Genomic DNA, 25,880 nt, shown 5'->3' on the forward strand with positions numbered 1-25,880 from the left:
TCATTTCATATATGTAAGAAAAACTCATTAATAATAAACACCTTACTGAGGCTGTGAATTTGGTGGACACGTTAAACACAGTGACACTTTTATGGTGTTGAGTTTGGCAAACCTGTAATGGGCATCCCATCCCTGACCGCCATGTGCTTCCTGGCTGCTACGCTCACTCCTGTCTCTAGCAGGAGCTTGCTCGGGCCTTTGGAGTCTGACGGTGAGGGCTGGGGCTCGGGCGCCCCTTTTCACTGTGCTCAGTGCAGCATCACTGAGGTTGAGTGGGTACAAGCTGCCGGCATGAGCAAATATAGACATGGAGTGGCGAAAAGGGCTCAATCAATCATCCAGCAAACTCTGCAATAAAACAAGTGAACCGCTCAGGTGAATGATCCCTTGGTTGTTGAAGTGGTTGATTTTCGTTGTGAGCCTATAAAACAGTTAATTTAAGTCTTTAGTGTATGACAACCTTCTTCTTAATTTGGGCTCGAGACACTGTGCAACTAAGCTTGGATAACTGAAGCACCTGGCTTGAGGACTGTTTTCTGAGTACTCCTGGAGCGGGCAGTAAAATATATGTGGCACGTCGGAGTGAGTACTGGATGTCAGTGCTTGAGTCCTTCCTTAATTACTCAGCACCCGCGTCCACATGCTGAAGCCTAAGCGGCACCTACTTCTTCCTGCTCATAGTTGCGGTGGTTAAACTTACTGGAAGACCAAAAAGGCCACTGGTAACGAAGGCCTATGAGGATAACTTCGTTTATTTTGCTTGCTTAACCAGCGTTTGACTGGTACAAAAAATAGGTCCCCATTAGAGAAGCAAATAGCTAAAAATATGGGGTACTATCAGGGAACTCAACAGTAAAAGTCAACTGCCTGGTTGCCCTACCGGCCAGTCGGACCCTGTGCAAAACTTCATTTCTAATAGAAATGGTATTGTCTTTGAATATAATAGCAATACCAGTAGCACCGTTCACATTTTATGACCATTAGAATTTGATTTGAAATGAGAAACGACTCAGAATTTATGGCTGCAAATTCAGACCCAGAGGCTGAATCGCCATGTTATGCTTGCTTGTGGCTGAAAATCAGCATAGAAACTTCCAGAATTCTTGATTTTTTTTTCTCTTTTTCTTACTTCCAAAAACTTACTTGTGACTTTTTGTAAAGTGCAGTGTTTACTATGTGTTATGAATTTGTCATCCTTACATTCCAAAGCATGTTTGGCCTGTTCCACTCCCCCAATCCATATTAAATCAGACTGTTTTGTGACATTGACGTTGCCTGACATACTTGCTTGTCAAACGACTGTATCGTACCGAAGAAGATAACATGACTTTATTTTTCGCGTTTAGCGCCTATATTACATTCCAGTTCAGCATCTGTGCGCAAGAGATTGCATGCATTACCAATTGTAGCAAAGGTGATCCATTTACTGCGCGCAGGACTATAGATTTATTGGACAGACAATAAAAGTAAATATGAAAACCTTCGGATAGTATGTCGTTTGCAACACTGGCCCGGCGTGGGGCGCGGGCCTTGATGGTGAAATCACTTAAGCGGTCCTGGGTAGAGTTTTATTGACCGACATGAAACACAACCCCAGTCCCCGTGTCTTGGTCTCTTTTGAACTTTAAGCATCACAGGAATGGGAAGCGACTGACTGCACGCTGAGTGAGCGCTGTGGTGCCAGACTCCCGGTGCCACCTAATGAAGATAAGTCGAGCGTCGACCTTTAAAGCGCGCGGGACATTGTCTGCCAGACCAAATGGAGGACTTTACGATGGACATAGTAAAGTCGGGCAAAAGGATAATATTTTCTTCTGGGTTAAGTGTGTCAGGACCCCTTCGCGCTGTATCGCATGGCAAACTGCACAATAACGAGACAGATGGGCAGGACTTTTAGATAATGTGTACGGTTTGCGTTTCTAGACATCGCCAAAGTGAAGTCATAAAAATGTGCTGGTTTTTTTTCTTTCGTATAAAATAAAAAATAGCGCTGGTACACAGAACGTTTTTGCATTGCACCCAAAAAGAACATAGTATCAAAGTCCATCTTCATTCCAATGAGCTCACCGTCATACTCCGAAATGTATGAAATAGCGTGTTTCCCGTGCACCGCAAGCGCTTTGAAGTCTCGCCAGGTGTATGAAGGGAGTGAGTGGAAGGGGAATGTCTAGGGTGGGAGAGCAATAGAGACGAGAGTGAGTAGGTCAATGTGAGCGGTGCGGGAGAGACAGAGAGGTGAAGAGACAGTGTGGGTGACAACGAGTAATAGACAGAGAGGCACAGAAGGGACGCAGGAGAGGAAGCAAGGGTCACAGGAAAAAGAAAGATAATTATGGTGTGTTTGCGAGAAAGTTTAGAGCGAAAGATGCCGGAAGAGAGAGAGCGGAACACAGACGTTGAGAGATTGAGGGGTGACAATGAAAGAGTGCGTGAGAGACAGAAAGAGGAAACGAAAAAAATAATGCGTCACCAACACGTACCTGATAATGCAGAGCGGCCGGGAAACTGAAAGTACGGCCGGCCAGCCATGATTAATATGGGGAGGAGAAGCCGCAGAGAGCGCGCTGGGCGAAGCCCTTTGATGTGCTGTGCGGCCGTTAAAAAAAATGCAATTAGGAGGGAGGGAGGCTGATGCGCATGCTTGTTTGGTCACGTGATTCACGTGAACTCAAAGAAAACCGCAGCAAGAAGCCCTTGGTTTGACGAGGATTTTGAGCACTTGAATTCTCGCTCCGCTCAATGCGCTTGCGCGCATTGATAGGTCGTGAGACCTAAAAAGGATTCCCCGTTTGATTTTGGTGGAACTAGATACTCTAGAACAAGATTATGCCCACTCCCCACAGAAAGTGGTCATATAGGGGGAGTAGTGACCCCAAGGATAAGTAGCCCATTGGCTTCTGCCCTTCACGCCCCTAAATTCAGTATTTAGGTGGTCCCCTAACATCTGAAACTTAGATTTGTCTAAATGAAGAAAGATGAGGATAAAGAAGAGCCATAGAAGTGAGATCTGCGGACTGATTGTGAACTTTGGTGCCAACCTCTGCCTGCCTGCCTGCCTGCCTGCCTACCTGCTCCTGGCCTGACAAACGCAATAACCCGACTCGTCCTGCAGCTGTGCATCCTCCAAAAGTCTCTGAGGGCCTCCAGCACTCCACCAAACCCTCATCATCTCCCTTAAAGTGGTGGAGCAACTTCTCTGCAGCCTTCGGGCAACGACTGCAACATCTCTGTTGTAAAGTCCCCTTTTTGGATGGTCATCCTCCCATTTTTTGTTGCTAGATGCTGTGGCAATTGATCTAAAAGTGCGCTGAGTCCTCCTAACCAGGCCCAGCACCAGTGCTCGTTCTCTTAAACTGTAAATTGGTACACTAAATTGGCAAGTACTTTTGCACCCCTGCAGGGCCCTTGTATACAGTACCAGTGGTACCAATGGGCAGGGATGTTAAAGAGGTACCAGGGCTGCAGCACATATTGTGCCACCATGATTGACTCGAGTAAAATGAAAGTCTGCAGGTCTGCTATGTCAGCCCTGCATGAGCAGCAGTTCAACCCTAACCCACATCATGTGTGACATGGTCACCTCACTGCATCTAATATATGTCAGCTACACCTTAGACAGGCCTTCTATAGCCCCGGAGGAAGAGTGCATTATATTATATGTGTGGGAATATATGTGTAAACATATATTGCCCTGTGGTAGCATTCTAAACGTAATTCTACCACGGGCCTTCAGATAACATGGACTGGCACATGAGCATTACCTATGTGTTCAACTCCATGATGGCCCAAACACTTTATTTTGTGTTTGGTGTCAAACGCTATGCTTTTTAACTCACAACATGATGCTGATGTTGAGGTTTAACCAGCATGTGCCTAGGTGGCACTTTAGACAGTGTCCACCAAGTTAACCCGGTGTTCTTGTGCCTTGGGGGGCTTTTTCAAAGTTTTGCCGCCAAGACAGAAGTCTGACCTCATGCTGGAGAAGGTGTGCCACTCCCAGAGGCCAGAGACAAAGACCTGTGGAAGCAGGATGTGACACCTCCGCCCACACATGATGGGTAGTGATTCGACTGGTGAGCCTCAAAGGCTTTACTGGCACCACTGGACACAGGAACTTGACCCCTGGGACAAAGCCTCCCCTTGGCCTAGACACTGTTTTTTGCGGGCATGGGGGAAATTAGCTACACAAGAGGCGTCCACCTCCACAAGGCTGACCACGCCTCTAGGGTGTTGAGGCTGAGGTGTACAGTCAAGGATGATTGTGGCCATCTTGAATTTAGGCTAGAAATCAGGTTCTGGCTAGTTTTAGTGTCATACACCCACAGGATGTTGTCACGACTGGGGCAGATTAGCCACAGGACTAGATGCCCATTTAATAGTAGTCCACAGGCCCACTAACACCCCCCAAAGCCAGAATTTAAGGGGCACCTTAGACACCAGAATGTTAAATTTGATGTGCTCACAAGAAGAGACCTGTTTCCACGACATGGCAGGACTTAATGAAGAGCGGTGTTAAGCTCTGCACCAGTGGCAGACGCCCTGCACCCTCTGGATTTTGACTCGACCAAGGGAAGTGGTCAGTTCCAAAAGGAGGATGAACCCCTCTGCTAACTCCCGACTTCAATAGAACTCCCTTGGGCTAGAGAAACTAGCCACCTGCTGGCACAAACTCCTAAATCCACAACCTTGAAGTCCTGTTCCCCGAGCTGTACTGCATGGGCACTCAAAGTCCTTGGGCAGGTGGAGCCTGGAAATTGTAGTCCCGACTCTCAGTGAGGCTCTGCTTTCTACAATATTCCAAAAGCACCTCTGCACCTTAGTCCCTCGAGCCAGGTAGATCGGATCAGGCTAGAGACTCATGCTCTAATGCAAGCTCTTTGCTTAAGTCGCACCGCATGCACCTTGTTGCTAAGATAACCATTTCAACACCACAAGTCTGATTGACAGCTCCATTTGACAGCTAAACAGCACCTTGGCACCCCGCTCCTCCGATGATTCAGGTAGAATTGTGCTAGCTGTCATGAACTGGTCTTTGGTCTCACGAGAACTTAACTCTAAGTGGGTTTTGTTGAACTCACTCTCTAAGTAACCGATTGCATGTATGTGTTATTCCCATTGACCACAGCATTAAATTAATGTTTTCACATTGCAAAATACTGCTTTATTTAATGCTTTAAAATTGATAACGCTGTTTATACTGTATGTTTTGGTGTGTAAAAATATATTAAAATCAGAGCTAAATTGGTGTTGGATTTTACTCGAATTGTATCAATTACATTTCGTCCAAGTTGGTAATGTGAAAAACTTAACACATTTTCATCTAAGTAGCCTGTCTGCTCTTTGCCACTCCACCAGGACTGAAAGAAGATTTACTGAAAGTGTACCCAGAGTCCTTCTATGTGTATTGTGCTAGTATGTCATGGGAAAGCACCCCTGCCATTCCACATAATACTTTTACCATGCAACATTGGTGTTTCAGCACTGGGATTCCTGATCTTGTGTTTTGCTTCACCACTTAGACATAAGCATATTTTGTGTTCACAAAAAATCCTCTATTGACTTTAGATACAAAAAGGGATTTTTTTCAGATTTTTTCCAAAATTGAGATTTAATTTAAATTGCCAGGGCCCTTTGTAACATCCCAATTGCAATAGTAAATTAAAGAGTAAAAAGCTTAAAATTGTTTTAGAAAGTAGGCCAAAGTATTTGTTAAAGTTTTTAATAAGTACCCACTTTCTAGATAAAGTAAGCACAATGGAGAATGCACAGAATCTCAAGGTAGTCAATTTCCCAACTCACAGGATTCAGGATTCTAGAGCTTTGTGCAAACGTAGGGGAATTGGCTACAAAGTTACTGCCAGAAAGAAGGATCTAGTACAGGCCCTCCAAGAGTATGAGAATGAGCAAGACAAAGCAGATGACCTCTCATCAGGTGGGCCTGACATAGAGGAAGATGTCTTAGTTCAGAAAGTGGTGCAAGTGGATGAGATCTGAGATCTAATGCCATCCCTAAGGTAACTCTCACATGAGGCCACTGTAGTGGGAGAACTGAACGTAGAGTAGTAGGAGACCTTGAGGACAAGCTTGCTCAAAATCTCCCTGGAGGAGAGAAAGCTTGAACTTGAAGAGAGGAGACTAGCCCTAGGAAGGCTAATCTAGGCCTAGAACCCAAGGATGGTGGCAGCAAAGTTAATAGGGTCAGGGAGGACTCCTGTGACCCTAAGATTCTAAAGGGTATAGACCACAGTTACAAAGATGGAGATGATATTTAAAAATGGTTTGTCACTTTTTAGAGGGCCTGCACCATGAGAAGAGTAGGTCACCAACACTGGGGCTCACTACACTGGGAATTACTACCAGTTAGGACTCATCTACCTCTTCACCTAGGACTTCTAACTCTAGATGAAGAGGTAGATGAGTCCTATCATCCCAAGAAGGATACCCTTATGGAAGGGTTTAGACTCACTACAAAGGAGTACAGAATCAGATTTAGAGAGACCCATAAAGGATGAAAATAAACATGGGTAGATTGTATTGACTCCTCAGTCAAAGCACTGGAAGGCTGCACTAAAGTTAATGATGTGGAAAGGTATAAAGGGCTAATCTGATGATGTAAGAGCACATTCTAACCAATATTTCCGCAGGAACATTACTACATAATCTGGTAGATTCCTAATTATATTCTCCCAGAGAGCTGGGAAACATTACCAATAAATGGGCCAGATCCAGGGGTATACAGAACAAGACCCAGATGTGGAGGTGACTCCAAGAAAGATGCTCAAACTTCCCAACAGGAGAAGGAGTTAAGCACTGACAGGGGTAAAAAGACAGAGTCCTCTTCAGGCTCCTAAAATACATTCAAGGAGGGTGGGCCCAGAGACTCTTCCCAGTCCAAAGCAAAGGGGTATCAGGGTAAGAACTAGGGGGCATATTAGCAAGAACCTTGTTAACATTATCGCTGTTTTAGCGGCAGGAAACTGCCGCTAAAACGGCGATAATGGGCTCTCTAATGTGCATTATAGAATTCCAATAGAAGCCCAGGTTAGATGTGCAGGACATCTAACCTGGGCTTTTATTGGAATTCTATAACGCATATTAGCAAGCCCATTATCGCCGTTTGAGCTGCAGTTTCCTGCCACTAAAGCTGCGTTAATTTTATCAAAGTTCTTGCTAATTTGCCGCTAGGATCCCAAGAAGGCTGGGACAGTCAGTCACAGGCAGGGCACAAGACGGTTGATGCAATATGTATCAAGAGGTCTCCCATATTGGGACAATCCAAGGATATTTTTAGTGTTGGGATGGCAGCGGAGGGTCCAGAGAACACACCGAGGCAACTTTGTTTCCCTGGGAGCCTAGGCAGTCTTACCTCCAAGCTTGGAGAAGTGCAAACAGCGGCAAAGAATCAATGGGACTGAAGTAGAGGCTCTGAGGGATTCAGGTGCCAGTGTTACCATGGTAGCAGCCAAACTGGTTTCCCCAGACTAAATGGTCCATGGTGTCAGTCACCAAATTCATGACTGTGAAAATGAGACTAAGCTTCATCCAATGGCTTTGGTGAACTTAGAGTGGGGAGGAGTTACTGACCAGAAGAAGGTGGTTGTGTCTCCTGCCATACCAGTTCAGTGTCTGTTAGGCAATGGTCTGGAGAATTCTGCATGGGCAGAGGTTGAAAGGAGTGCTCACACAGAAATGATATGTCTCCCTGAGTGGGTATGTGTGACAACTGGGAGACAGGCTGCATGTCAGGGTAAAGGTAAAGAGATGGAGCCTAAACTATGGGCAAGCAATTTAAGGGCAAGAGGAAAGACGAGGTTTTGCTAATCCAGCTTCTAAAGGTACACAGGATCAGAGGAAACTGCAACTGAGGAAGCCCGGACTGACCTGGCTGAGCTTCTCAGTGCAGGGGGACCCTCTTGAGAGGAACTTTGACAGGAGTAAAGGTCATGTCCAAACCTTGAGAGTCTCAGACAGCAAGCTGCCAAGCAAGAAGAGGGAGATGCCAGTGGCCCTCACAGGGTTTATTGGGAGGTTGGATTGCTGCATGCTGAGGCCAGGGACAGCCAGGAAGTGGTGGTTCCCCAAAGATACAAATAATTCATTCTTTCAAGGTCCTTGGACCGGTTAGTGGCCCATTTCTATCGTCCCACATGTCTGGAAAGGTGAAGGAGTTTTGTCACTCCTGCCCAACCTGTCAGGCCAGTGGAAAGACAGGTTCACCACCTAATGGTCCCTTAGTGCCACTACTTGTGGTTGGGACTCCCTTTGAGAGGATAGGAATCAACATGGATTGTCTCCTTGACCCTCCTGCTTAATCTGGAAAGAGGTTGATTCTAGTGGTAGTATTAGACCATGCTACTAGGTTTCCAGAGGCAATCCATGTTAGGACTGCAACTGCTCCTGCAGTGGCAAAGGCCCTACTTGGCATCTTTACCAGGGTTGGGTTTCCTAAAGAAGTGGTCTCTGATTGGGGAACCAATTTAATGCCTGCATACCTCAAAGGTATGTGGGATGAATGCGGTGTATGTTACAAATTCACTTCCCCCTATCACCCCCAGACTAACAGCTTGGTGGAGAGATTCCTCAAGACTATTAAGGGCATGATTATGGGACTCCCAGAATAACTAGAAGAAGGTGGGATATCTTACTGCCATTCGTCCTGTTTGTGTACAGCGAGGTTCCTCAGAAGGGGGTTGGATTCAGCCCCTTTGAACTTCTATTTGGACATCCTGTAAGGGGTCCTCTGAGTCTAGTGAGGGAAGGTTGGGAGAAACCTCTCAAACAACCCATACAGGACATGGAGGACTATGTGCTTGGCCGACGCTGACTCATGGCTGAGTACATAAAGAAATCAAAGAAGAATCTTCAGGCCAGCCAGGAGCTTGGAAAGCACTGGTATGAATAGAAGGCAGCCTTGGTTGAGTTCCAACCAGGACAGATGGTGTAGGTGTTGGAGCTTGTGGCTTCCAGGGCTCTCTAGGACAAGCGGACCAGGCCCTATCCAGTTGTGGGAAAGAAAGGGGAAGTCACCTACTTGGTTGACTTAGGCACTCCTAGAAGTCTTCGCAGAGTACTTCATGTAAATCTTTGAAGCCCCACCAGTACAGAGCTGACATGGCCATGCTCATGTTCACTGACACACATCAGGAAGAAGAGAGAGAACCACTTCCTGATTTATTGTCCACAAACCCACAAGATGGTATAGTGGAGGCTGTTGAACTTTCTGACTGTTAGAACCGGCTGTCTCTAGTTGGCAGAGGTATGCACTTCTGACAAATAGGGACACACCTTTTCTAGTCAGGGCAAGGGGATCACCCTTTGATAACCCCTGCTCACCCCCTTGGTAGCTTGGCAGAGCAGAACAGGCTTATCTCAGAGGCTGTGTGTTAAGCATTTATGACCACATACATTAACCAAGTGAATACACTACAAATGGACACGACACAGTAGTATTATAAAAATAAGGATTTTTATATAAGGCTTAGCACAAGACCAAATAACGACAAAACTATACACAATCTGAATAAATACTTTTGGAAGGGAAAATAGTAGTTCAAAGGTAGTTTTCTTCTTCAGCACAAAGTCTTTCATATCAAGCAAATCTTCTTCTTGGAAACACAGTTCTTAGCAACAATGTAACCCACACGGGAGTTACACGACGTCGAGGCAAAGTTAATCCAAAGGTTCGGCGTCGACCGCGAGGAGCGCTACGTCGAGCCCGGAGTCACACGGACCCCCAACAACACAGTACCTTGGAAAAGGAAGCACACGATGATCAGCGGCATCGAGCAATCCGGCGTCGCGTCTTCGGTGTCGATCCGGCCTCAGTAGTCGTCGATGTCGATGATGCTGTGGAAAAGTGTGAGCAGCGCTCATGGCGTCGAGAGGGCACGAGGGCGATGCGATCAGCAGCGGTGCAGACACGAGGTCCCTTGGAGCTGGAGCCGTACTCACTACTCACTGGCGTTGCTGGTGGCGTCGATCGGGCCCGGCGGCCGGCGTCGAGGAAGCAGGACACTTGAGCCGTCACTCACGGTGTCGAGCTGGATTCGGCGACGTCCGTCGGCGTCGAGATTGCTGGTTCTTTCAGAGGTGCTGGATTCACAGGTTCCAGCAAATAGCACTTTAAGCAGATGAAGTCCTTTAGCCCTGTGACTGCAGCAGGAGACTGGCACTCTTCCAGTCCTTGGAGATTTTCTTAGCAAGCGTGAGAGTACACACACAGTTCCTCTCTCCTGGTTTCCTTGGCAAAAATAAAGAAGCACTGCAGGATTCCCCCCAGCAAACAGCACACTGGCAGAAGGGGTAGGCAAGTCCTCAGATCAGCAGGCCTCTTGTCCTTGGTTACAGGGTTCCTTGTCAGAAGTGATCTGATTTCTTAGTTCAGGGGTCCTTCTCTTATACCCCTTTTCGGCTTTGATCCCTTTGTCCATGCAGGGGACTTTCCCAACATCCTGGGTCTGTTGTGGGTGGAGCCAGGCAGAAGCACCTGGCTTATTCACTGAGCGGGGCTGGGTCCTCAGACGCCCAGCAGGAGGTGGAGCCAGCATTGTCACTGGCAGGAGCAGAGCTATCGGCCTCCTGGCAGGAGGTGGGGCTAGGATCATCCATGGCAGGCACAGAGCCATCAGTCGCTTGGAAGGAGATGGAGCCAGCATTGTACCAGGCAGGGCAGGCTATCAGCAACTACTCTCCCCCTACTCTCAACGCAAATGCCCCACTCATCCCACACTGACTCATCCAGACCTCTGGAGCCACCCAGCTCCTATCATACACACGCAAGACCAGCAGAAACCAGAAATGGTTAGACAAGAAAATAGACACTTTCTAAAAGTGCTATTTTCGAACCCAGAGTCCAAAAACCATCCACACCAACGGATGCGTAAATAAACCCCGTGTTCAGGGATACCAAACTCGACATTGCACCATGCTCCCCGAGCCAACTAGGATCATAGCATTAATAATCCTGGCGGCCCATTCTAACTAATGGAGAGCAGGCTACCTCGCAATAGTGAAGAACGAAGATGGCTGTTGTTCACTATTAGGACATGCCAACTTGGTCAGGCGTGTCCTACCTTATACTTACAACGCACCCTGCCCGTGGGCCTACCATAGGGGTGACTAACATGAAGTCAAGGGAAGGTTTTGAGGGACTGGCAAGTAGGTATACTCGCGCAGCCCGCGTGACAGTACCAGACTGCACGTGGGTCTCGCAATGACCGACCCGTAGACATTCTTTTACGAGGCCGCTCTTGTGGGTGGCACAACACGTGCTGCAAGCCCACGAGCGGCATTTGTATTTACAAGCCCCGGCACTCCTGGTGCACTAGACTAGGGACTGATAGTAAACCAAATAAGCCAAACATGGATACAATCGATACATCAATTTAACATCGGGAGCACTTGCGCTGTGGCACTGATCAGCAGTGGCACGGCGCCCAAAGCATTATCCAGCAAAACATCGAAAAACAGTGGAGGCAAACAGAAAAAATGGAGGAGAGACTCAAGCCAATGATGTCAGGTCTAACACTGACACTAACTGTACAGCAGCTGGCTGACTGCAGACAAGTTCTCAGCCAGTTTGCATAAATCTTTCCCTTGACCCTTGGTCAGACAACTTAGTTTAGCCATGATGTGGACACCAGTGACATATGCAAAAGTAACAATTGATGGACGGAATGATGGACATTGCAAACATTCACCGCCAGTCACAAGGATCTGGGTTAAATCCATCATTCTTTTGCTCACCACACCACCCCAGTTTGGACCCAGCCATATGCAAATCAGTCTTGATCCTGTTCTTTGGGGGAACAGTCCAGACCGAGGTGCCAAGCCAGGTCCTCCCTGGACCGGAAACAAGCATCCTGTGACCGGTTTCACTGCATCACCCTTCATCAGGCTAGCTTGAATCCAGGGGTGTACTGAGCACGAGACCCACATCTGGGCATACCCTTCCCACTTAGAGCGACATATGCAAAAGATACAAGTGTTGGACGGAATGCTGGACAATGCAAACATGCACCTATAGAGTGTCTGATCAAGTCAAGGCATGCACCAGCACTGAAGTCAGTAAGATGCTGGAACTTGGGGTAATTTAACCCTCTGATAGTCTTGTGGCACTGCTCCCCAAACCTCATTCCAAGGATCACAATGTGGAAATTAGATTTTGTGTACACTACAAAGGGTTAAATGCAGTGACCAAGACTAATGTCCGCCCTATTGCAAGAGTAGATAAGCTTATTGATAAGCAAGGGGCAGCCACATTTCTCAGTACCTTTGATTTAACATCAGGGTACTGGCCTGACTGGACTGACCCAGGGAGCCAAGGAGAGATCTTCATTCAACACCCTAGAAGCCCACTATCAATTCAAAGTGATGCCTTTTGAATTAAAGAATGCCCCTGCCACTTTTCTAAGGATGGTGAATAGAGTTCTTTCAGGCCTAAATGACTTTAGTGCAGCATATCTTGACAATATAGCTGCCTTTAGCTCCACCTGGGAGGATCACCTGGTCCACCTGAGATATGTTTTGCAGACCCTGCAACAGACAGGCCTCACTATCAAGGCCAGATGGGGCAGAGGTCTGCTGTCTACTTTGGCCACCTAGTAGGTGGAGGCCAAGTTAGACATCTTCAACCCAAAATCCAGACCTTTCTGGACAGGGAGCCTGCCAATACACAGACTCCGGTCAGGGAATACCTTGGCCTGACTGGATACTATAGGAGGTTTGTGTGGGGTTATGGTGTCATTGTGGCCCCCTTCACTCAGTTAACCTTAAAGAAGCAAGACAAGATGGTTATTTGGACTGCAGGCTGTTAAAAACCCTTTGACACCCTGAAAGCAGCCATGTGTTCAGCACCTGGTGTAAAAGCACCAGACTATGGGACTCAGTTTATTGTTCAAACAGATGCTTCCGAACATGAGATTGGGACTGTGTTTTTGGACAGACCAACGATGAAGGCCAATATCAGCCAGTAGTCTACGTTAGTAGGCGACATCTCTCCAGTGAACAGCTTTGGAGTGCCATTGAGAGGGAAGCCTTTGCTGTGGTTTAGTCCCTGAAGAAGATGAGGCCCTACCTGTTTGGAACACACTTCCTAGTTCAAACTCACCACAGGCCTCTCAGGTGGTTGATGTAGGTGAGAGGAGAGAACACCTACAGGGGATGGACATTGTAGTGGAACACAGACCAGGGACTAACCATGCCAATGTAGATAGCCTTTCCAGGTTCTTCCACTTAGATGATGAGAACTAACTACCAAGTGGGAGGTTAGTGCTCATCACCTTTCGTCTGGGGGAACATGTTCTAAAGTGCCCTATTTGGATGGTCTTCCCTTCACGTTTTGCTGCTAGATGATGTGGTAATTGATCTGAAAGTGTGCTGGGTCTGCTAATCAGGCCTAGCACCAGTGCCCTTTCCCTTAAAGTAGAAACATTAATTGGTACCTATAATATCCTGTAAAGACCAAAAGAAAGACGGGGTGTGGCTTTGCTAGACTTATGCACCTATTGCATGGTATCCCAACTCTGGGTGCTGGGAGACTGGCATGTAATTTAATCAGAAAGTCTAGGGTCCATATGGACAGAGCTGTGGCAGGCTCCTCTCTATGGGATTTAGGTTGGAAGGTTAGACACAACGACAGACCACCTAATGTATATCTCAGTGCCCCGACGAACCCCACTTTGACAGTGTGGGACGAAGTTAATAAGAAACAACTTGATAACTTAGCCCTCCAGGTACACCCAGCTCACTTTAATCCGGCATTTACCCCCGCCTTACCCTGATGCCAATTAATGCCTTGCAACAAGAAAATTGTCTAATGGTGCGAGATATGTACAATAAAAACGGCATTAAAATCCTTTACTGACTGCAAACGAGAATTCAGAATCGAGGAATCAGAGAGACTACACTACTCTCAGTGGTGACACGGGATTACACACCCTACTGTAAAAGGGGCAGCTACATTGGAACTAACCCTGACTGAACAGTTTGTTAGACTTACAATGCGACAAGAGAGGTTACATCCAGGGCTGGCTTTAGCACTGGTGGCGCCTTGTGTGACAATGTTTGTTGGCACCCCCCGATGACCACCTCTGCCACGGATTCCCTCACTACCACCATTTAACAGTGCCCCTCGAGTCCCCATACCCACTCTCTCTCTCAGATTCATTTAGTTTTATAGCGCCACTCCTATCAGTGTAAGGTGTCAGAGCACTTTACATCATACACATATTGCACAGAGACAAGCATATGTATGTAAATCAGTGTATAGGAAATTTCACGTCATCAATACTGAAGGCAGTATTGTTTAAAAGTCCTTGGTCTGGAAAAGCACAAATTCGGAATTTAAAATGTAACACCATCGTTAGAGGTTCTCGTTATTAATAAGAATTGATTTCTACTCAACTGAACCCTTTTTGCAAGATTAGGATGATGAAAGACTGGGCAAAAAACACATAGCTCTAATATATACCTTGCAGTTTGCATGCATCTTTTTGATGACAGTTAATAGCTCACTGTTCCATATTACGATTTTAACTTAGAAACTGCAAGTAACAAAAGGATTTCTCTGACAAAAGCAGTAACCCACTGACCTATTTACATTATATGCACTTTGTGATCAGCACTGTGCACATTCTTTGCAGCAGGCATATTAAACCTCTGCGCTACCTTACATGAATCAAAACTTCCAATAGCAAAACTCAGGTCTCTCTTCTGGAAGAACATTAATCACCAGAGTTATCTTGACATTTTTATTGATGCCTTAAAATTGCTGGAGGCAAGGAAGCGGAAGCAGGTGCTTTTAAATCGATAATATACTTGCAAACATAACGCCTCACCCGAAGTTAGCACCCATTGTTGTAGCACCAGTCCCACCAGTAAACAACGTTTACCCCAATTCTTTTTCCCTGCAGGTAATCACAACGCGGTTGTTACAACGACCACGTTATGATTCCGCATACCATTACTCCACAAGTCGGAGCAACGACTTGCGGGGGGGGAGGGGGGAGGTATTGGATTTAAAATCCAACCCCTTCCCTATTGTCCGCACAGACTGGAGTTGGAATAGTAAATTATACTTTTCCAACATCCAGTGCCCTCCCTCCGCAAGTCGTTCCGACTTGTGGAGTAATGGTATGCGGAATCACAACGCGATGGTTGTAACGACCGCGTTGTGATTCCCTGCGGTGTAAAAGACTGCGGGATCACAAAGTTCATTTGTCCCACCTTTCTAGGGCCAGCCCTGTTTACATCCCCTTTATATCTACAGCTCCTGAATGCACTGTTACCAAACAACCACCCATATTTAGAGAAGTGGCAGATTCTCTTTAGACACACATATTCAGAGCAACAATTGTGGGTTAGAGAGAGTCTCTTCCAGAAAAGTTGTTATCTGAAATTAAGTAGAGAAGTGGCAGATTCTCTTTAGACACACATATTCAGAGCAACAATTGTGGGTTAGAGAGAGTCTCTTCCAGAAAAGTTGTTATCTGAAATTAAGTAACTTGTTCTGATTGAGACTTCTAACTGCAGAATCCTCATCTTTTGAATAGCTACCAAAGTAGTACCTTCTCAGGTGGTGGGTCTGTGAAATGCCTTGGTTGAGGTAATGTTGCAGGACAGATTGGGCGAAGTTCCCATCCTACCGGACATGGCGGTCTAAGCAGCAGTGCTTTATGACTGTGTGGAGGGAGGTCCACAAGGCTGCCTGGCAAATGCCCAAAACTGGCACACCCGGCCACTAGTGCTGTGGTAGAAGACTTTTCTCTTGTGGAGTGAGCACATAAACCCTCTGGGAAGTGCTTCTTGGATAACCCAAAGCAGATATTAATATATGACAATCCTCCTAAAAATGGTTCTGCCTCACTCTTTTTTTGTTCCAGAAGACCAGATAAGCAGTTGGTCATCCTTTCGAAATTCTCCAGTCCTTGCGATTTAAAAACAAAGGATCCTCTTAGGATTAAGAAGTAGTTGTTCCTCCTTGAAGGATGAGGCGGTGCATTAAATATTAATAAAGTGATGGATTGCCCTACATGAAAAGGCTTTATTACCTTGTGCAAAAATGTTGCTTTTGTTCGAAGGACTAACTTTTCTGGAAAAAAGGAGACAAATGGTGGAATGGAAGATATGGCCTAAAGTTCACTCACTTTCCTGGCAGATTTTATTGGCAGTAAATAACACCATTTTAAGCGTAAGTAGACATAATGGGCAAATGTGCATAGGTTAAGACAAGATTTATATCCCACAGCTGCATTGTAAAAGGAGTAGGTGGGAACATATGGGTCATCCCCTTTAAAAAAGGCATCACAACAGGTGATCTCAAGAGTGATGGCTAATTCAGTAAACGTAAAAAGACCAAAAGAGCCCATAAATAACCTTGAACTGTGGCCACAGCCAGCCAGGCCTTGCTAAGCAATCGGTAAACAAAACAACAATATATCAAACAGGCAAGCCTGTAATGGTTGGATGTGATGAGAAGAACACTGAACGTCAAACCTCTTCCAGAGTCCTGCATAAACAGCCTTTGTAGAAGGATGCCTATCTGCCAGAATAACACCAGCTACTTTGGGAGAATGATTGAATGCCGCAATGGTCATCGCTCAAACCCCGCGCATGGAGGGGTAGGTTCTGCAGGCACAGGTGTAGAACCATGACCTGATGCTGCAACAGGATATCCTCCTGAAGAGGCAACCGGATTAGAGGACAGATGTTTATAACCAAAACCTCTGGTTAACCCACACTACTCATCCAACACGGAGCCCCAGTACTTTGTGATCTTTATCAGCCGTCTGGGCAGGAATGGTAGGGGCAGAAAAGCATACAGTAGTTTCATTCCGAAATGCAAGCGAAAATCATCTTCTAAGGAAGGCTGCCTGGAGAACTCCAAAATGCAAAAGTTGTGATACTGCACGTCCTGTACGGTGGCAAATAGATTGAGCCAGGTTTCTCCCAATTGCTGGAGGAATCCCTGCACCCTCTCTCAGTTTAATATTCACTCATGATCTGCCACACAACACCAGATGAGGTTGTCCGGCTTGGAGTTTAAAGTTCCCACCAGGTGCTAGGTGATCAGAGAAATGCTCTGAACTTTCAGCCACTCCTAGAGGTGAAGGGCTTCCTGGCACAGAGCCCATGACCCCACTCTGCCCTGATTGTCGCAATACCACAGTGGTCATGTTCTTTGAGACTCGGCGCCCATTCCCCCTTTATAGTCTGAACACCTTTAGTGCCAAGCAAATCACTTGCAACTCCAGTAGGTTGATTTGGAGGTAAGATTCCACCATAGAACAAAGTCTTCTAGTCTGCACCTCTCCCAGATGACCTCCCCAACCCAGTAATGGTGCATCTGCATAATCATTAACTCTGCGTGGGGTAGAGAGAAGGGTCTGCCGCCAGTCTAATTGTGGTTCAACAACCACCACTGGAGATCTTTTGCAGTCTCCTGCGACACCCAGATGGAACCTGACAGATTTCTTTGGATCTGAGCTTATTGAGACTTCAGATGCCACTGCAAATCCGGCATGTGCCACCTGACATGGTCCACAAACAGGATGCTGGAAACTAAGAGGCCCAGAAGCCCTCACATTGAGACCCATGTCAAAGTTTGGAACATCCTGATCATAACTCAAATGTCCTAGACTCATTGAGGTGGAGGGATAGCACAGAAGAGCACTTAATCCTAGTTGGCTTCGATGAAGGGGAGCCACTGTGAAGGAGTCATTTGCACAACGATTGAGAAACCCAACAATGTCAACAGATCACAGTCGGTATGCAGACATAACATTGAGTTTTTATTATCGACCTGCACTAATATCGAGTTTTAAATATCTGGAACAGAATATCAAAGTCAAGAATATTAGTGAACAGAATATCGACCTTAAGGTAAGTAATATTGTTTTTTGTATAGCGAAGTAAGTAATATCGTTAGCAAAAATATTGCTGTTAATAATAAAGATATTTATGTTAGTGTTATGTATTTTAGTACGTATTTTATATGCATGTGTTTAACATTTTTTGTAATGTTTTTTAACTAATTTTAAATATATGTATTAAATGTTTAGACATAATTTTTTTTAAGTAAATTTTGCGTATTAGTATCAGAGCGGGTTGTGGGTTTATAGGAGAATAGGGTGGGAAGTAATTTAATTATAATTAATTCATTAATATTTTTTATTTATTTTTATTGATTATTAATTTATTGTTAATTAATAATTAATTGGTAAAAATGTCTTTATTAATTTATAAGTATTTTAATTATAATGTATTATTATTTTGTATTTATTGTTAAATAATTCATTGTTAATTAATTATTAATTGGTGATTAATTTTTATTAATTGATTAATTGATAATTAAAATAAATGTGTTATTTTTTATGTTTAGCGGGTTGTGGGTTTATAGGGGAGCAGGGTGGAAAGTAATTTATTAAAGTTAAGTAAATTTTAATTTTTATTCATTGGTATTGATTATTAATGTATTGGTAATGAATTATTAATTGGTTATTAATTTTTATTAATTGATAATTCAATTAATTGTGTTATTTTTTTATGTGTAGCGGGTTGTGGGTTTATAGGGGAATAGGGTGGGAAGTAACTTATTATAAATAGGTACATTTTAATTTGAATTATTGGTATTGATTATTAATGTATTGTTAGTTAATTATTATTTGGTAATTAGTTTTTATTAATTGATTAATTGATCATTTATTTAATTGTGTTTTTTATTTGTAGCGTGTTGTGCATTTATAGGGGAATAAGGTGAGAAGTAATTTAATGCTTAATTTAATGCTATTGAAGTAAACATTAATTTAATTGTATTGGTATTTATTATTCATGTTTTTGTTAATTAATTATTAATATGTTATTTATTTAAAAATATATATTTAATTAATAAGTATGTTAATTTAACCCCTACGCTATCTTATATTTTCCACACTGTTATACTCACTGGAGTTGGAATAGTTATTTTTACCCTAACGCATCCAACACTTTCCCTACTGTTGCACTCACTGGAGTGGGAACAGAAATTCTTACCCCGACTCTATCCAACACTTTCTCTATTGCTGCACTCACTGGAGTGGAATAGTAATTTTAACCCCTACGCTATCCAACACTTTCCCTACTGTTGCACTCACTAGAGTGGGAATAGTAATTTTAACCCCTACGCTATCCAACACTTTCCCTACTGTTGCACTCACTGGAGTGGGAATAGTCATTTTTACCCCTACGCTATCCAACATTTTCCCTACTGTTGCACTGTTTGGAGTTGGAATAGTAATTTTATTCCCTCAGCTATCTAATATTTTTTGTATTATTTTAGTTAATGTAGTATATAATTATTTATAAAAATATTAAAAATAATTGTAATTGTGTGGGATACGGTCACTGGCGATGACCGCTGGACCGCGTTTCCGTCCCCCTTTACTCCCATGCACTTTAATCCGGCCTTCCCGCCGGCGATGCAGGAGGGACCCTTCCGATTGTGGAGAGAAGGAGGATGCAGAGCTCTTGCGCATTTGTTCCACGGAACAACGCCTCTTACATTTCACAATTGCATGCGATATTATGGGCTCCCGGACACGGAGCGCTTCCACCACGTCCAGCTTCTCCATTGGGCGACCTCAGCGGGTATAGGAGATGCCGCCACGCGACCATTCTCACCGTTTGAGGCCTTTATCCTCCGCACTTCCACTATGAAGGGGACGATCTCCTTCCTATATGGGCTGTTACTGACCACTGCAGTCTCCCCCCGTCCCCGCTACATGGAACATTGGGAGGTCCTTTTGGGCCGAGACGTTACGGATGAGGAATGGAAGGGTCTCTGGCGAGATATCGCAGTACACAACCACTCGATAGATTTAAGAGAGGCTCATCTCAAAACCATGCTAGATTGGTACCTCTACCCGTCCAAATTACATCGCATATTCCCGGCCTCTTCGGACAGGTGTTGGAGGGGCTGTGGTCTGTTGGGGGACTTCCGTCACATTTGGTGGGACTGCCCGATCATTCGCCCGTTCTGGGCTGAAATTCTATCCCACATCAAGGACATCCTGGGGTATCCGGTCCCGGATTCTATGGCTCATGCCCTCCTGGGTCTCCGCGACCCAGTGTTAGAACATCAAACAAAGGCGGATAAACATATTCTATGGCTCTGCCTTGGAGCCGCCAAGCTTACGCTGGCTGCTGCCTGGAAAAAACCGACCGCCCCAGCTATATCGCTCTGGGTCGCAAGATTGTGGAGATTACTGAGCATGGAGAGAATGGCGGATATCTTCCTGGGCAACTTTAAGAACTTCCTGTTCCGTTGGGGTCCCCTGCTTCGCTTCCTGTCACAGGGTTTGCCCTCTGCGGTCTGCCCATCCGCCTTTCGTGCCCTTCACCTTTTCCAGATTTAATTAGATTGTATGACTGAGGGACTGAGAATGAATGTGTGTGTTGGCGCCACCACCTGGGGGGGAGGAGGGGGGGTTGGGGGTAGGGGGGGACTAAGTTGGGGCTGTTAGTTTGCTACCTGTTGCGGCACCGCATAGCCTGTAGAGGCTCTCAGATTTTTTTGGGGGGACCTGCGCAGCACTGATACTCAACGTGGGCCTTGTCATCCCTTTGGCTAGAATTACCGGTCGGTTGACCGTGAAAGTGCTTGAGCCCGTTTTCTTTGCTCCTCCTCAGCAAGCACTGACTCTGAGATCTGACCTTTATTGATATATTATATTGCCTCATTTGCCTCCCTTTACGATTCTTACAGCACCCCCTGTGTGGGGAATGTTGCGGGTTTGCCGCTTGTAAATTTTCTTTTCTTTCCTCTTCCTTTCTTTTCTGCAAAACCATAAATAAAAAATGTTATTAAAAAAAATAATTGTAATTTTATTTATTTGTTATATATATTTATTTAATTTTTATTCATATCATTGTTTTCTGTATAGAGATGTATTTGTAATTTATAAGATATTTTTTAACAATTTATTTTATAAGCTATTAAAATAATTATTGAAACATGTTATCAAGTAAGAATATATATTATATATTATATGTCTATGTTTAATTTATTTTGACAGTATATATTAGTTATAATTTTTAAACATTTTAAAATATTTTGAGGTATGTTTAGTTTAATTATATGTATTATTTACTTTATTTTACATTATTTTTGTAACTTAAAAAAGCGATATTTTAAGCAACTATATTTTTGACATCGATATTATTTTTCCGATATTTTTGTACTTACAATAATGTAGATAGGATGTCAATATTCTTGACTTCAATATTTTTGCGTCGATATTTCTGTAGGTCGATATTATGACTCTTAATATTCTGTCAGTGATTCATCACAGTCATCTGGAGATGGTATACAACTGTTTGAGGTTAGTCCACTTTCAGCAGCCAGTCAATGAGGTTTATGAAGACTGGTATTCACAACGTCTGGAGTTGGGCTGCAATCACCATGATCATTAAAAAATTTTGAACGCTCAGGATTCACTTGTCACACCAAAGGGGAGCATGGAGTACTGAAAGCATACACTATCTGAAACTACAAGTAGCCCCTGAGGAACTCCAGGACTGAAATGGGAAAGGATGCATCCTGCACATCCAGTGCTACCATCCAGTCTCCCAGATCGAGGGAAGAAAGAACTTGGGCCAAGGTGAGCATCTTGAACTTGTCTTTCCTTAAGAATTTCAGAGGGCGAAGACCTAGAATGAGGTGAAGGCCTCCATCCTTTTTCGGTATCAGAAAGTAACAGAAATAACAACCAGTCCTGATTTCTGAAACCGGCACACTCTCTTTTGCTCCCTTGGCTAAGAGAGCTATAACTTTTCCTTGGAATATAGAGTATAGACAAGTGGACCTCCGGGAGACGTTGTGATGTAGGTGGCATGCCTGGAGGATACGTAAGGAAGAGTAGGGAATAATCTTGTTTAAACGATCTGGAGCAGCCATTGGTTTATGGTAATACTCCTCCAACAGAAGAGGTAAAAAGAAGTTCGACCTCCAACTGGGCAATCGTGGGATTTTAATGTCAAATCAAACGAGACTTGATGCATCTGGGGTGTGGACCTCCTGAAGGGGCAGCTTGATCAAAGGACTGATGATGATGTACAGGAGTTTGGGATGCCAGACCCTTAGTTCTCAATCTGGAGTCACAATAATTACTTGGGTCCGGTCATTTCTCATATTTCTGAGAACTCTAACAGTAGTGGTATCAGTAGAAAGGTGCACAGGAGGCTTGAGCTCCACTCGAGATTAAAAGCATCTCTGAGCGATAGCCGATTTGGAAACTCCAATGTGCAGAACTGCTGAAATTGTGTGTGCTCGGCTGTGGTGAACAGATTTAACCAAGGCTCTCCAAAATCATGAAAGAGACCTTGCACCACCTCAAGATGTAGATGCCATTTTTGGTCTGCAAAGCATCAACGGCTGAGTTCATCTGCCCTGACATTCAGAGAGTCCACCAGTTGTTGAACCACAATGGAAATGCCCTGATGTTCCAACAATGACTAGAGATGCAGGGTCTCTTGATACAGGGTCCACTACCTTAATCACACTGTTAGTTGCAGTATCACATGGCGGCGGTGGTGTTGTTCGTGAACACTTGCATCAGCCTTCCCCTGATGGATGGAAGAAAGGCTTTCAATGCCAGACGGATTGCTTGGAGCTCCGACAGGTTGATGTGGAGTCTGGATTCCATCAGAGACCAGAGTCTGATCTCCACCTCCCCGAGGTGGCCACCTCTTCCAAGTAGTGATGCATCTGTCACTACTGTGAGATCTGGATGGGAAAGGGAGAGGAATCTGTCTCTAACCCAACCGCGGTTCGCGAACCACCATTGCAGATTGCTCACAGTTCTCTCCGAGATCTGAACCAAGTCATAGAGATAGAGATTCCCCTGATGCAGCATCCACTGGAACTTCAGGTCCCACTGCAGTGCCCACATATGTCAACTGGCATGTGCCACCAGCAGGATGCATAAGGCCATGAGGCTAGAGGATAGAGGATGAAATATTGGTATCATAGCCTGAATATCCTGGACTCGTCTCTGAGGGGGATAAGCCTGTAACTGCACTGTGTCCAGAGCAGCTCTGATGAAAGAGAGTGTCTGAGAGGGAGTCAGATGTGACTTCGGCACATTGATTGTGAACCTGAGTAGTGCAAGAGATTCGCCATAGTCTGGAGGTGAAAGACGACAATCTGGGACGAGCCCACCTTCAACAGCCAGTCGTTGAGATAGGAGAGACAGACACCCCATATCTCTGCAGATGAACTGCAACCACCACGATCACCTTGCTGAACACCGGAGGGGTGTGGGCAAGGCCAAAAGGGAGCACGGTGAACTGAAAATGCCTACTGAAAACCACAGATAGTGCTGATGGGCAGGCAAGATGGGTATGTGAATAAAGACATCCTGCAAGTCCAATGCTACCATCCAGTCTCTAGGTTCCGGGGCAGACAATATCTGAGCCAACATGAGCATTTTCAATTTATCCTTCTTGAGGAAAAGTTGAGGGTTTGGAGATCGAGAATAGGATGAAGGCCCTTGTCCTTTTTGGGGACCAGAAAGTAGCAGGAATAACAACCACAGCCAACTTCTGGCACAGGATCCTCGCTATGGCTTCCTTGGCCAAGAGAGCCGTGACCTCTTCGTGGAGAAGAGATTGTCCGTCAGCCGATCGTGAGATGATGACATGGGCGAAGAGAGTAGCCTTTTGGACAATCTACAAAACCCAACTGTCCAATGTTATGAACTGCCAGTGGGGCAGGTGATGGCGAATCTTGCCACTAACTGGGTGACTGTGGTGGAACAGAGGCAGACTTGAAGGGTTTGGAGGTGGTTGCAGCAGAGGAGTGGTGGCCACTTGACTCATTAGGTCTGTGGGTACCACGCCCTTGGCCACATAGAGGCTGGGGAGCCTGTGCCACACCGTGGCTGAGCCAGAACTGGCGCAAGTGAAAGCCCCTTGTGAAGCCACAAAAGGAGCAAAAGGCAGATTGGGGTATGTGTGGGCTTGACTACAGCATGAGAATCCTTAAAGCGCTCGAGCGCTGAATTTGCCTTCTCTTCGAAGAGACAGGTGTCATCAAAGGGCATTTCCATGAAGGAAGCCTGGACATCCCCGAGAAGCCAGTCATTCTCAGCCAGGCGTGGTGACTGAGGGCTACTCTCATTGAAACCGCTCTGCTCAGTGAGTCTGTCGTATCAGGCCCACATTAAATTGTGAACTTTGTTGCTTCTCTCCTGTCATTAACAGCTTGGGAGAGTACAGCCCAGGCCTCCACTGGGACCTGTGACAGCACTTGTGCAACCTTATCCCACAGAGTGTGGGAATAACGGCCCAAAAGACATGTTGTGTTCATGGACTGCAATGCCAGGTTGGCAAAAGAAAAAACCTTCCCAAATTAGTCCAGCCTCTTGGATTTCGTATCCAGGGGAATAGTAGAGAAAGCACCATGGGAGGTGGAGGCTTGGACCACCAAGCTCTCAAGGGTAGGGTGATAGGTGAAGAAGTTGGGGTCCCCAGCTGTGAGTCAATGGCAGAGGGAAATTGTCCTGTTCACAGGAGTCCCTCTGTTGGGTTTGGACCAGGTACCCAAAAGGATGTTAGTGAGGGCGTCAATGAATGGGAGCAAGGATTCCGATGTGGAGACTCCTGGCTGCAACTCCTCTGTCAAGAGATTAGTCTTGACTGCCACTGTGGGCAACTGAAGGTCAAGAACCTCAGCCACCCTATGCACATCATTGTGTATGATGCTCTCTCATCCATAACCACAGTATGGGGAGAACGCAGACCAGGATTTAGAGAAGTGTCCAGGCCGCTGGCTTCACCCAGGTCGTTACACCAGTCCACACTCTTTTCATAATAGGGCTAGTATTCCAGAGGGTTCAGCGACCCCTCCTGGTGTTGAACCAGAAGGGGCCCCTACTGACCCTGCAGGGCATGAAGGCATATTGGCTTGGTCAGAACGCCCAAAAATTAGGCGCATGGCCTCTTAGAACTCTCCCAGCTGTATGAAAGTCACTCCGGCATTGGTAAATTCCCGAAGGTGCGCAGTCGGCCCCGGCCCAGGTTCTAGGGAACGAGGCCTACAAGGCAGAGGCTCCCTTGCCTCTTCAGCTGATGGATAAGGAGAAGTTGAAGAACGGTTCCATTTCTTACTCTTCTTCTTATGCCCCCTACCTGAATGTCCTGATGGCTTGGAGCAGGACAAGGAGGACTTCGGACTCCGCAACCTATCCTGGGACCTTCCCCTCAACCGAGAACTTGACCTCTGCGGAGTCACATGCTGGGCCACTAGAAGATTCTGGGACCACTTACTCAAAACCTTTGGAGCCATGGCCCGGCAATCAGAGCATGCCTTGGGGTCGTGCTCCAGACACCACAAGAAAAAGAGGTGCGGGTCCGTCACTGACATCGCCCGATGACAGACGCCACAGGGCTTTAAACCTGATTTGCGCAAGGACATGCTCGACACACCAGAAGGTAAACCTCAAAAGAAGTCACTAAAACAGTTTTTTTTAAAGGCCAGTCAAAAAGTAACAAAAGGATAGCCCTTCTCTGGATCAACGCTTGGTGGCGCGGAAAGAAAAGAGAACTGACGTCAGCGTGCCTAGGTTGCACCTATATAGGTACAACAGTGTCACTTCTGGCACAGACGATGAACGCAGAGCCAATCAACGCCACCTACTTGCATGCAGGGGTACTCTTCATGGATCTAGTCTGCAGCCTGAGGAAATTCTAAGGTAAGGAATCTGCGGCTAGAAGTTTCTATCAGATACTTAGTTTGTCTTTCCTCAGTGTTTCTTCTGCTACACCTTGTGTACTTTCTTCCCATGAGGTGTCGGTTCCTGCAATGCCCAGCCAATTTATGTCTGCGACGAAGGAGAATCTAAATA

This window comes from Lissotriton vulgaris, chromosome 6 (genome assembly GCF_964263255.1).
Source record: "Lissotriton vulgaris chromosome 6, aLisVul1.2, whole genome shotgun sequence".
Taxonomy (NCBI): Eukaryota; Metazoa; Chordata; class Amphibia; order Caudata; family Salamandridae; genus Lissotriton; species Lissotriton vulgaris.